Source organism: Nerophis lumbriciformis, linkage group LG11 (genome assembly GCF_033978685.3).
Source record: "Nerophis lumbriciformis linkage group LG11, RoL_Nlum_v2.1, whole genome shotgun sequence".
NCBI classification, from domain to species: Eukaryota; Metazoa; Chordata; class Actinopteri; order Syngnathiformes; family Syngnathidae; genus Nerophis; species Nerophis lumbriciformis.
Window position 1 is genome coordinate 41,519,064 of NC_084558.2, and position 12,649 is coordinate 41,531,712.

The 12,649-nt window shown below is 33.3% G+C and overlaps 1 protein-coding gene across 2 annotated transcripts in view; it reads right to left on the bottom strand.

Annotated features, from left to right (window-relative positions):
• Window positions 1-10,162, bottom strand: part of pald1a (phosphatase domain containing paladin 1a) — a 191,840-nt gene extending 181,678 nt beyond the window's left edge. For both annotated transcript variants that reach the window (XM_061966580.2, XM_061966578.2), the window contains exon 1: window positions 10,016-10,162. The gene's annotated coding sequence lies outside the window, so the exon portion shown is untranslated. The remainder of the gene's footprint in view (window positions 1-10,015) is intronic.
• Between the last annotated feature and the right edge of the window lie 2,487 nt (window positions 10,163-12,649).

Consider the following 12,649-nt stretch of genomic DNA (forward strand, 5'->3'; position numbering starts at 1 on the left):
GCTTACAGTTACGGGTTAGCATATCCTCCACCAGTGTGTAGTGCAGCATGTTTAGCTATATCTCGTCCCCCAGTGATAATGATACTTGTAAAGAACCACGGTTTATTTGCCACCATGGAGGCGAGGATTGCTGGCTTAGAATAGGCTCTGCTGCCAGCTAGAATGCAACAGTGCGTTGAGGAAGGTCAAATTTCCAGGGTGCAGCTCTGACCTGCTCGGTGGCCTTGTGGTTAGAGTGTCCGCCCTGACATTGGAAGGTCGTGAGTTCAAACCCCGGCCGAGTCATACCAGAGACTATAAAAATGGGACCCATTACCTCCCTGCTTGGCACTCAGCCTCAAGGGTTTGTAATTGGGGGTTAAATCACCAAATGATTCCCGAGCGCGGCCACCGCTGCTGCTCACTGCTCCCCTCACCTCCCAGGGGGTGAACATGGGGATGGGTCAAATGCAGAGGATCATTTCACCACACCTAGTGTGTGTGTGTGTGTGTGATACAGTGGTACTTTACCTTTAACTTTAAAAGTATCATCACAATATAACGATTTAAAAGGTCTATCATCGGCCAAATGTATATAATTTCTATGGTACATCGTCTATATCCCGCATTCCTAGTAGTAGATGGTATTTCTATTTTTTATTAATCAATCCAACAAAACAATACCATAATAATGCAATCCAATTCCAAAACCAAACCCGACCCAGCAACATTCAGAACTACAATAAACAGAGCAATTGAAAGGACACACAAACATGACACAGAACAATCTAAAAGTAGTGAAACAAAAATGAATATTATCAACAGCAGTATCAATATTAGTAACAATTTCAACATAGCAGTGATTAAAAATCCCTCATTGACATTTATACAAAAATAAAAAAAAATGAACAATAGTGTCACAGTGGCTTACACTTGCATCAATCAATCAATCAATCAATCAATGTTTATTTATATAGCCCTAAATCACAAGTGTCTCAAAGGGCTGCACAAGCCACAACAACATCCTCGGTACAGAGCCCACATAAGGGCAAGGAAAAACTCACCCCAGTAGGACGTCGATGTGAATGACTATGAGAAACCTTGGAGAGGACCGCATATGTGGGTAACCCCCCCACCCCCTCTAGGGGAGACCGACCGAATGCAATGGATGTCGAGTGGGTCTGACATAATATTGTGAGAGTCCAGTCCATAGTGGATCCAACATAATAGTAAGAGCATCGCATCTCATAAACTTGACAACACATTGCGTCCAGTCATTTCCACAAAGATAAAATAAGTCATATTTTTGGTTCATTTATAGTGAAAACACATTTAAATAATGGATCCCATATTCCAATATATGACTAATTATTATCTAAACTAAATGCAGTTTTTTCTACCGATATCATCTCCATAGCTTGTGTGTACCAGTCAGAATGTATTGGACTATCAACATCTATCCATTTTTTTAATATTACCCTTTTTGTTATTATGCATATTGAAAGAAATGCATTTTTTTTACTCTTTGATGACACATTACTAAATTGACGGAGATCCCCAAGAATACATATAATTGTTTTGTTTTAGTTATTGTGTACTATTGACTTTGTTTTGCTCAAACAATGGAACTAGTTTAGGTATTGTGCTGATATTGTTAACTGTCAATAGCACTCACAACATACATTGAAAAATGCACAGTTAATACATGTGATCGGAATTAATATCGGCCGATGTCACTCATGGATGATCGGTACCAGAAGCAGCAGCATAAAATCATTTTTTCACCAAAAAAAAGTAACCGCCATTTTTAATCAAACACCAACGGAAAGACCTCAAAAATAATGCATAAAATCAAAACGAGCTAACTCAAAGTAAAACGTGTGACCACGAGACAGAAATGTACTCTCACTTTATCTCCCAGGGCAGCTTCTCGGCCTCCTTTAAAAATGATTTCTATATAATTTCCGACTGCGAGGCCGTGAATGTGTACAGGCTTTAGTCCTGACAAGTGATGGATGACCAGATACTTTCCAGTTTGTGTTATTTTATTATGTTTACATATATTATTTCGCTGTTTTAAAGGTGAACTGCACTTTTTGGGGGGAATTTTGCCTATCATTCACAATCCTTATGTAAGACAATAACTTTTTTTATGCATTCTAAATAGTAAATAAATGCGATCAAAGGTCAGATTACAATGTGGGAGTTGATGTATTGTACAAATTATTACATCTATTTCCATTCTTTCTTTCATGTTTCAGGTTTGAGGAGAACTGTCCTAAGAAAGAGGATGTATTTGCATGACAGGATACACCCTCTTGTGAAACGTCTCTGGTCTGTCTCAGAACGGGAACCAGCAGAGACCGGCACATATTACACCACAGACGGCTTGTCGACATAAAGAAAGTACCAAAAAGAAAGAGTGTAAATGTGTACACTTTAAAGACTAACCTCCTGAATGTGCTTTAAAATGTAGCATTACAATGTAACTATTACTGCCATCACGGGAAAAATGTTCCTCTTTTGCAATGTTAACTAAGTTTTAGGCAATGTTGAGGTTTTTTTTTTTTTGCATGATCCAGCAAAATAAACAACTTTTGTATGGTTTCTCATGCATTCATTTAAATAGATTTGGTGCTACCTGTTCATCCTTAGGTCATTAACACATTATAATGGGACTGTCTGTGAACAGTGTTTCCCATACAATTATTTACATTTGGACAGACTCAAATATAGCTGATGTTTCACATTCGACATTTATAAAAAATAAAAAAATTAGTTCACAAATAAAATAATTAGCTCTTTTTTTTTTTTAATGTTTCCTTTTTTTTTGCGATTTTTGCATTACAAGATGGTAATATTTCTCATTGCAGGTAATATACAGTATGTGCTGCCCTCTCCTGGCAATAATGCTCCACATAACATTGACTAAATTCCATCCATCCATCCTTTTTCTACCGCTTGTCCCGTTAGGGGGCGCGGGGGGTGCTGAAGCCTAAGTTAGCATCAATATTTATTTTCACAGACTTTAGTGCCTGTAAGAAGAAATATATTTTCTGTTTTATGTCAATTTTGTTACGTTATAATCTAGGGCTGCAACTAACAACTAATTTGATAATCGATTAATCTGTCGATTATTACTTCGATTAATCGATTAATAATCGGATAAAAGAGACAAACTGCATTTCTATCCTTTCCAGTATTTTATTGGGGGAGGGAAACAGCATACTGGCACGATACTTATTTTGATTATTGTTTCTCAGCTGTTTGTAAATGTTGCAGTTTATAAATAAAGGTTTATAAAAAAATAAAAAATAAAATAAAATATATATAAAATAAATAAATAAAAAAAGTAGCCTCTGCGCATGCGCATAGCATAGATCCAACAAATTGATGAATAAATTAATCGCCAACTATTTTTATTATCGATTTTAATCGATTAGTTGTTGCAGCCCTAATATAATCTCATTTGTTCAAGTTTAAAATTATCGAGATGCTCACCTCTCAATGAGTATGATATCATTAAGCTGGCGCCATACAGCAAGTGCCACCTTTATCCTGTATGGTTGCACTGCTTTTTGTCAGTTAATACCAAACTGTATTATTGATTTATCATGATTTCTACATGCATGTGCACTGCATGTGTATATTAATCATATTATTTAGTCTTACAGTAACTTTATCGTGGAGACTATCAATAAACAACCTCAAGTTGGAAGTTTTTTTTCATCTCTAATTTGAAGGAATGTTTACATGTCTGTCTAAACCAGGGGTGTCAAACGTAAGGCCCGCAGGCCTGATCAGTTTTATCCGACCCACGGGATGAGTTTACTAAATATAAAAATTAGTTGAAATTTTTGAATGAAAGAAACTGCTGTTCTAAATGTGTCCACTAGATCAGTGTTTTTCAACCAGTGTGCCGTGAGATACAGTCTGGTGCGCCGTGTGAGATTATCTAATTTCACCTATTTGGGTTAAAAATATTTTTTGCAAACCAGTAATTATACGCTGCAAATGATGTGTTGTTGTTCAGTGTCGGTGCTGTCTAGAGCTTGTCAGAGTAACCGTGTAATACTCTTCCATATCAGTAGATGGCAGCCGGTAGCTAATTGCTGTGTAGATGTCGGAAACAGCGGGAGGCAGTGTGCAGGTAAAAAAGTGTCTAATGCTTAAACCAAAAATAAACAAAAGGTGAGTGCCCCTAAGAAAAGGCATTGAAGCTTAGGGACGGCTATGGAGAACGAAACTAAAACTGAACTGGCTACAAAGTAAACAAAAACAGAATGCTGGACGACAACAAAGACTTACTGTGGGGCAAAGACGGCGTCCACAATGTACATCCAAACATGACATGACAATCAACAATATCCCCACAAAGAAGGATAAAAACAACTGAAATGTTCTTGATTGCTAAAACAAAGTAGATGCGGGAAATATCGCTCAAAGGAAGACATGAAACTGCTACAGGAAAATACCAAAAAAAGAGAAAAAGCCACCGAAATAGGAGCGCAAGACAAGAACTAAAACACTACACACAGGAAAACAGCAAAAATCTCCAAATGAGTCACGGCGTGATGTGACAGGTCGTGACAGTACACCTACTTGTGACAAGAGCTATATTGATGCATGGTTGGTTATGGTTTAAAGTCATATCCAACAATTGTGACAACAACTTTTTACTGTCAACTGAGTTTCGTTTTTTAAATGATTTCTGCTGGTGGTGTGCCTCCGGATTTTTTCAACGCAAAAAATGTGCCTTGGCTCAAAAAAAGTTGAAAAACACTGCACTAGATGTCTCAATAGCAATTATTTGTATCTTTGTAGATTATACTACATATGTAAAAAATAAAATAAACCACATGATGTTAGTTCACCAGTCGAAGAAAATGAGCAAACTACATAAATAACATCCTGTAATTTGATTTTTATATAATTTTTTTATCTTGATAGATTGAAAATTAACACCAACATTATCACATAATTTATTCAGAAAATATAAATAATGACAAATAAAGATAGAAAACTATAAACCGCAACATGTAAGTGTTAAAAAACAACAACAACAACATTAGCATTTGTACATTTTCAGAATGTGCTTGTTCTATTTTTAAACAAAGAAAACAATCTGAAGTTGTCTTTATTTTTAAGTTATCGTGCCGTGATTTTACCAGTCCGGCCCACTTGGGAGTAGATTTTTCTCCATGTGGCCCCCGATCTAAAAATGAGTTCGACACCCCTGGTCTAAACAAATTCCAACATTCAGGTAGGGCAAAATATTATATGTAAATAAAATAATTAAAAATTAGAGTAAAACAGTAATTATGCAACAAGATATGTCAATACTAGTAACATAAATATGTGTCTTTAAATATAGGCAATTTTTTAGCCTTTAAAAAAAAAAATATGCGCCATAGCCAAATATGTAAATTATGTGATGATGTCATTTTGACCACGCCCCCACAGCCACAAATTCCCGTTCTTTGGGAAACACCTGCAAAGGCAAACGACGATGTTTCTCTCCTACGGCGTCCATCACGACTACATGCAAATGTCTCATGGCCAATTATGCAAATTCAACGATGACATCATTACGTTATGTGTACCCGCACCCTTGCCAGAAATAGACTGTAGTCCTGTGTGAAACACATATTATGAAGCTTGTATTTATGTTCATTTTATTTATTTATTTTGTCCTGTCCAGCTTTTCAGGCAAATCCTATAGTTGATGTTTATGTTCATTTTAAAAGAAAACTATTATTTTGTATTTGTATATTATTAACATGTGTGGGTTGAATGTTTCAGGCTTCATCAAACAGATTTTTAAGATTATTTATTTATTTTAGAATTGCACGAGCGAACCATATTTAGACCATGGGCTGCACGTCGGAAAAATAAACTCCCTTTTCAAATCCTAATCAGCTCAGCATCATTTAAAACCTCTTGATGGGGGCTTCTGTTCAACATCAAGCAGGAATAAAACGGCCTAATCATTTCTGTGCTCGTCAATCCATTCATCTTGAGGAGTTTCACCTCTCAAGCTTGATTAATTGCTGGTTGGAACTACCAGTTTCGGTTCTGCCAACCCCCCCATCGCCCCCAGCTCGCTCCCCTTCCAAGGATGTGAGGAAAGGTGATACGTACAGTCCAAAACATCAAAGCGCATCATGTAAGCTGTCCTCATTCTGACCCCATAGTAAAGTAGATTTCTCCTGTTTGTGACACTAGTGGCGCCCCCTGTAGGTTCTGGTCAAAATGCTTTAAAAAAAAAAAACATTCTAGCATACATATAATATAGACATCTTCAAAGTTGTATCATCATTAGACACATTCTCAATGACTCATAGGCATTTGTTGCAAAGTCCCAACACGTTTCGCTCGGTGGTACCAATGTTTGAGGTGGTCCAACTAAATAACCTACAGTTACAGTTCTGTTCAGTTCAGTTTCAGTTCATTTCAGACATGCATACGATACAATATAATGCATCGCATATTTCCAGTGATTTCATTACAGCACGTCCGAAAAGGAGCAGGAAGAAGCAGAGCTTATTTAATCCTATCCCTTTTCATACTGTAGCAATTTTATCCCATTTCCTTGTTCTCTGTAACAGAACAGTGAATAAATAAATAATATAACATAGTAAGTAAACAAATATAAAATACATAACAAATCTTTAAGTAAAAAAAAAAAAAAAGTGTTCCAAGATGTTCATCATAATTATTGTTCTGTGTACTTAGTAAACACTTGTAGTTTGAGCAGTCTCTTAAACTGAATCATATTGGTGCTTTGTTTGATTTCTTTGATTAATCCGTTCCATAATTTAATTCCACATACTGATATGCGAAAGCTTTTAAGTGTTGTACGAGCATACATATGTTTTATATTAGATTTTCCTCTAAGGTTATATTTCTCCTCTTTTGTTGAGAAGAATTGTTGTACATTCTTGGGTAGCAGGTTATAGTTTGCTTTGTACATCATTTTAGCTGTTTGCAAATACACCAAATCGTTGAATTTCAATAATTGTGATTCAATAAATAAAGGGTTTGTATGTTCTCTATATCCAGCATTATGTATTATTCTAATTGATCTTTTTTGTAACACCTTGATTCATATTTCTACACAATAACTCAGTTATGGTAACACTAGCGAGCAGTAGAGAATATGAAGTGATTTTTGGTCCAGAACATGTTTTGTTTTATTCATTATTGACGTGTTTCTTGCTACTTTATGTTGTATATTTTTTACATGAGGTTCATTTTATCATCTATTATTACATCCAAAAATGTGTTTTCTTTCACCCTTTCAATATCTACTCCATCTATTTGAATTTGTATTTGATTTTCTCCTCTACTGTTACCAAATAGCATTAATTTAGTTTTACTGAGATTCGAGGATAGTCTGTTTTGGTAAAACCATCTTTTTAATTTGTTCATTTCTTCTGTTATTATTTGTATTATCTTCTGTGTGTTCTCTCCTGAACAAAACGCAATTGTGTCATCTGCAAATAAGTGTGTATTTTCACACACTTTGTAAATTGTAAATACAATTGGATAGGTTTTAATGGATACGGTGACACACAATTATATATTAACATAAAGTCAACTTGTTTTTCCACTTTACTGATACTTTAAGTCATCCAGCAGCAACACATTTATAAAAGGAATTTGCTGAATAGACGATATGACTCATATTTTTTTATTTTGGACCATCTAAAAACACACACACACGTAGGATTCTCGTCTGTCCATCGTCTGTCTGTGCGGCGCGAGCACTGATCGTGCAAATTGTCAGTTTGCACATTCTTCTGAAAACGTTAAATAGTGCTTGAAAACGGTGATGAGTGTTGATAATCACGTTGCACAAGTTAAATATGTATTTTTTCATTTTCTCCTCCCAGTATGGTGGTCGTTTTGATGATCAGCATATATTTTGCATATTAATGACGACAGACGCAAAATGGATTGCACGTCTTATTCTGCTCACTAATGCAATCCACTTTGCACACAATTAGTAGATCAGGTTTGCATGCAAACCTTTAGTAAATCAGGCCCTTAGTGTTTAAAATCAGTGTATAAAATCGAGTGCAAAAAAAATCAAAGTAAAAAAAAATTGTTGCAGAAAAGATTCAGTGTATAAAAATTCAGTATAAAAATATTCAGGGTTTTAAAATTCAGTGTAGGAAATTTCAGTGCAAAAAAAATCTCTGTGTAAAAATTCAGAGTACAAAAATTAATTGCAGAAAAAAAACACTGTATGAAAATTCAGTGTGTAAAAACGAAATCTAAAAAAATCTGTTTTAAAAGTCAATGTGTAAAAATTCAGTGCAAAAAAAATAGTGTATAAAAACTAAGTGCAAAAATATTCAAAGTAAAAAAATGTGTAGCAGAAAAAAAATCAGTGTATAAAATTTAAGTCAAAAAATATTCTGTGTTTTAAAAATTCAGTGTATGAAATTTCAGTGCAAAAAAATGAGTGTATAAAAAAATCAGTGCAGAAAAAAAACCTAATATATAAAAATTCAGTGTGTAAAAATTAAGTCTACAAAAATCAGTGTTTTAAAAGTCAGTGTGTAAAAATTTCAGAGCAGAAAAAAAATCAGTGCATAAAAATTCAGTTCAAAAGTATTCAGTGTTTTACAATCCCGTGCAAAAAAATGCAATTAAAAAAATCAGTGTATAAAAATTCAGTGTGTAAAAATTTCAGAGCAGAAAAAAAATCAGTGTATAAAAATTAAGTCAAAAAATATTCAGTTTTAAAATTCAGTGTATGAAATTTCAGTGCAAAAAAAATGTGTGTACAAAAATTCAGTGCAGAAAAAAAATGAATGTATAAAAATTCAGTGTGTAAAAATTAAGTCTGCTCCTTTCTGATCATAAGAAACAAAAAAACAATGAAAGTGTCAACTGTATGTGGCTTGTATATATGCATTTTCATGAAAGGAATAAAAAGAAATGATGATGAAGTCTACAAAAATCAGTGTTTTAAAAGTCAGTGTGTAAAAATTTCAGAGCATAAAAAAAATCAGTGTATAAATTCAGTTCAAAAGTATTCAAGTTTTTAAAATTCAGTGCATAAAAATTCAATTAAAAAAATCAGTGTATAAAAATTCAGTGTGAAAAAATTTCAGAGCAGAAAAAAAATCAGTGTATAAAAATTCAGTTTAAAAGTATTCAGTGTTTTAAAATTTAGTGTATAAAAATTCAACTAAAAAAGTGTGTTTAAAAAAATAAGTCTAAAAATATCTGTAATTTAAAATTTAAAATTCAGAGTAAAAAAATAAGTACAGAAATAAATCAGTGTACTAAAATTCAGTATATAAAAATTCAGTGTATAAAACTTCACTTGCGGTAAACTGATACTTAAACAATTGATCCCGTCTCAGAACCAGGCAATGAGGCGAGTTTTGAAGCAACAAATAACTGCACTGATTTTTGATTTTTTTTTTACACTAAATGTTTCTCCGATGAAATTGTCAGCATAATTTTGTGTAAAAAAAAAAAATCGGTTTAAAAATTCAAACGCAAAAAATTCATATTCATTCGTAATAAAAGCATAAATTAACCCCCATAGGAGTGTTTTATAGGGCTGTGTGAGAAATTTCAAGTCAATCCCACATACTGTATGAGGAGTTCAATAACAGCACACACATGTTTTGACACATTTGCACTCTTTTTAGTTTGGGGTGTCCTGATTTTCATCAACATACATGAAAGAAAGGTAATTTAATGACAGATGGGACCATTTTAAACCATATTCCAAAAATGTGTCGTGTGTGTAGTAGAGGTGAAAGGTCATGGGGGGTTGCCCCTACACGGATGCCCCATGCAGCAAACCCACCCCCTCTTTTACTTTGACTACTTTCCTGTAAGAAAACATGTACTCTTTTATTGTTGACTGTGACGCACATAACCGAGATAATATCACTCCACTAACAATGACTTAGGTGTAAAAAAAGGTGTTAGCCTAGCATCCTGTTAGCTAGATCACAGACTAGCTTATAAGCGTGCATGTCAACTTTTCAAAGACGAGCTAACTCACCATTGCAGCTCACGGCGCGGAGAAAAAACCTCGAAAAAAAACACACGTTTTTTGGAAACCCCGACCAGATGGAGCGAGAGGTCGCCGCTTTTCCTCTTTACGTCCCCACTGCTACTAAATCATTCATCGATTTTTTTTTAGGGTCCTTTCTCCGCAAAGGAGGCAAAAAAAAAAAAAAAAAAAAAAGAAGCACTTCTTTCACTGTGAGAGTGGAGTCCGTTTGCGCATGCGCAAGAGTCCTTAAGGAGGCTGTTGCTAGGGAGAAAAAGCTAATTATTACAATTATTAGACATCATTATTCAACACAAATAATTATATTTAAATATTAATTAGGCATTGACAATACTGCATTAATGAAACATTAAAAACACCAGAATTGTAATAATTTAATTAAACGTTTTTGTAATTATTGTCTTTTTTTCTCTGTCAGCAAATGTATATTTTCTGCTGGATCTACTCTCTATTTTATGCTGCCCTTTTATTTATTTGTATTTTATTCTATTTTATTTTTTTATATTTTCTTTGCTGCAGCTGTTACTTGTACTGTAATATTGTACATGGTAATTAGGATTTGTTATATATTGTATATATTATATAAAAAATATAATATAATATATCAGTATATATTATATACTGTATATATAATATATAAATATTACATATATGTTGTATTTTATATTGCTACTATGGTACATTTTTAGTCTATTTTATACCTTTTGTTTTCGCCCTCTTTTTGTGCCCTTGTGTGCATTATCCTTTCCATCCTTATCGTTTCCATCCTTTGTAACTGAGCTACTGTGTGGAACAATTTCCCTCGTGGATCAATAAAGTTTGTCTAAGTCTAAGTCTAAAATTTAGCAGACATTATAAAGCTAAATTAAAATTCATTACAGCTGTATTATATTTTTAAACAAAGGGCATTCAATGGAAACCAAATAAAGTTCACAAATATCCGAAAAGTTAATTAAAGCTTGCATGTGAGCATTTAATACTATTTAATTTTGATTTGTGATTTTTTTTTTTCAACTTACAGTTTCTGTGGAAAAAAATAAAAATTTAACTCCAAAGTGAGACAAAATTAGGTGGCATGTATTACGATTAAAATGTTATTTAATTGTCATATTTCAACATTTAAATTGTATCTTATTGATAAATACCACAAAACAATATCCAACTTAACTACAATTTAATTAATATTTTATTTATTTCATGTTTTTACCTGTTAGCTGTGTAGTAAGTATATTTTCCCAATGTTTCAATATTATTAAGTGGCATAAGATGTTATTTATTTGTAATATTTCAACATTTAAAGTCTGTATAATTTATAGATACCACAAAAATGTTACAAATTCCTATCACTTAATTCGCATGTTTTTCATTACAAGCAGAAATGCACTAAGAAATATTGTTTGTACATAATGCATAATACATGTCAATGCCTTTTATTAGCTCAATGCTCATTTAATGTTTATTTCAACCTACAATGTATGTGAAGTGTATATTTTATACAGTATATTATTTTTGATCCATGATAGCAATTAGACTTAGACTTAGACTTCCTTTTATTGTCATTCAAATTTGAACTTTACAGTACAGATAACAACAAACGTTTGTGCATTAGCTTGTTGTAGTGCAGGATAAAAGAGCAATAAGGTGCAGATATAAATAAATAGATTACTGTACAGATAAATATATTGCACTTTTGCATATGCATCCACGTTTATGGATGTATGTTATATTGTCTTTATACTCCAGCGAGTTAATCCGTTTTTGGGGGATAATTATGATGCGTTCAAGAGTCTTATGGCCTGAGGGAAGAAGCTGTTACAGAACCATGATCGGATGTGCCATGAATAAACACAATATGTATTTGTATTATTCCAACATTATATTCTGTTTAATTAATATTTATTTAATTGCATTGCATGCATTATAACAACGTTATTACCGTAGTTTTTTTATTTGTACATTTCATCTGTGTAATAAGCAACTATAAATACGTATATTTGTCTTATGTTTTTACATGTGGAATACGTTGTAATCCCTAGGGAAAAAAATTAAAAGTAAAACTATTTCAGAAGGTATGTTATAATAAAATGTGATTTATTTACATTTTAACATACTTTTTCCGTTATTTGCATAGTGTGTTTTTTTTCCAAACATTACAAGCAGAAATGCACGATTAAATATGCATTGTCCATGCTTTACAATAAGGATAAAATGTTGTTTATTCATCCCAAAATCGGGAAATTGTGTGGTTGCAGTGCAGAAACAAAAAATCCACAAAAAAATGTACAAAAAAACATGAAAACAAGAAGAAACCATCAAAGAACACATAGGACATAAAAGACATTAAAAGGGCACAAAGCTTCAGTAACCCCATTTCTACATGCAGCTACAAAGGTAAATCGCAACAACAAAAAAGGTGCAATAAATAATAGATATTGCGCACTAAGGTTGTACGGTATACTGGTACTAGTATAGTATCGTGGTACTAATGAATCAAAAACGGTACTATACTCTGTTTAAAAAGTACCGGTTCATTGGTACCATTGCTGGTTTTACTAGCAGACGAGCGTGTTCGGCAGCGCACAATCACAAAGTACTTACAAGCAGACACAGTGTATAGACAGA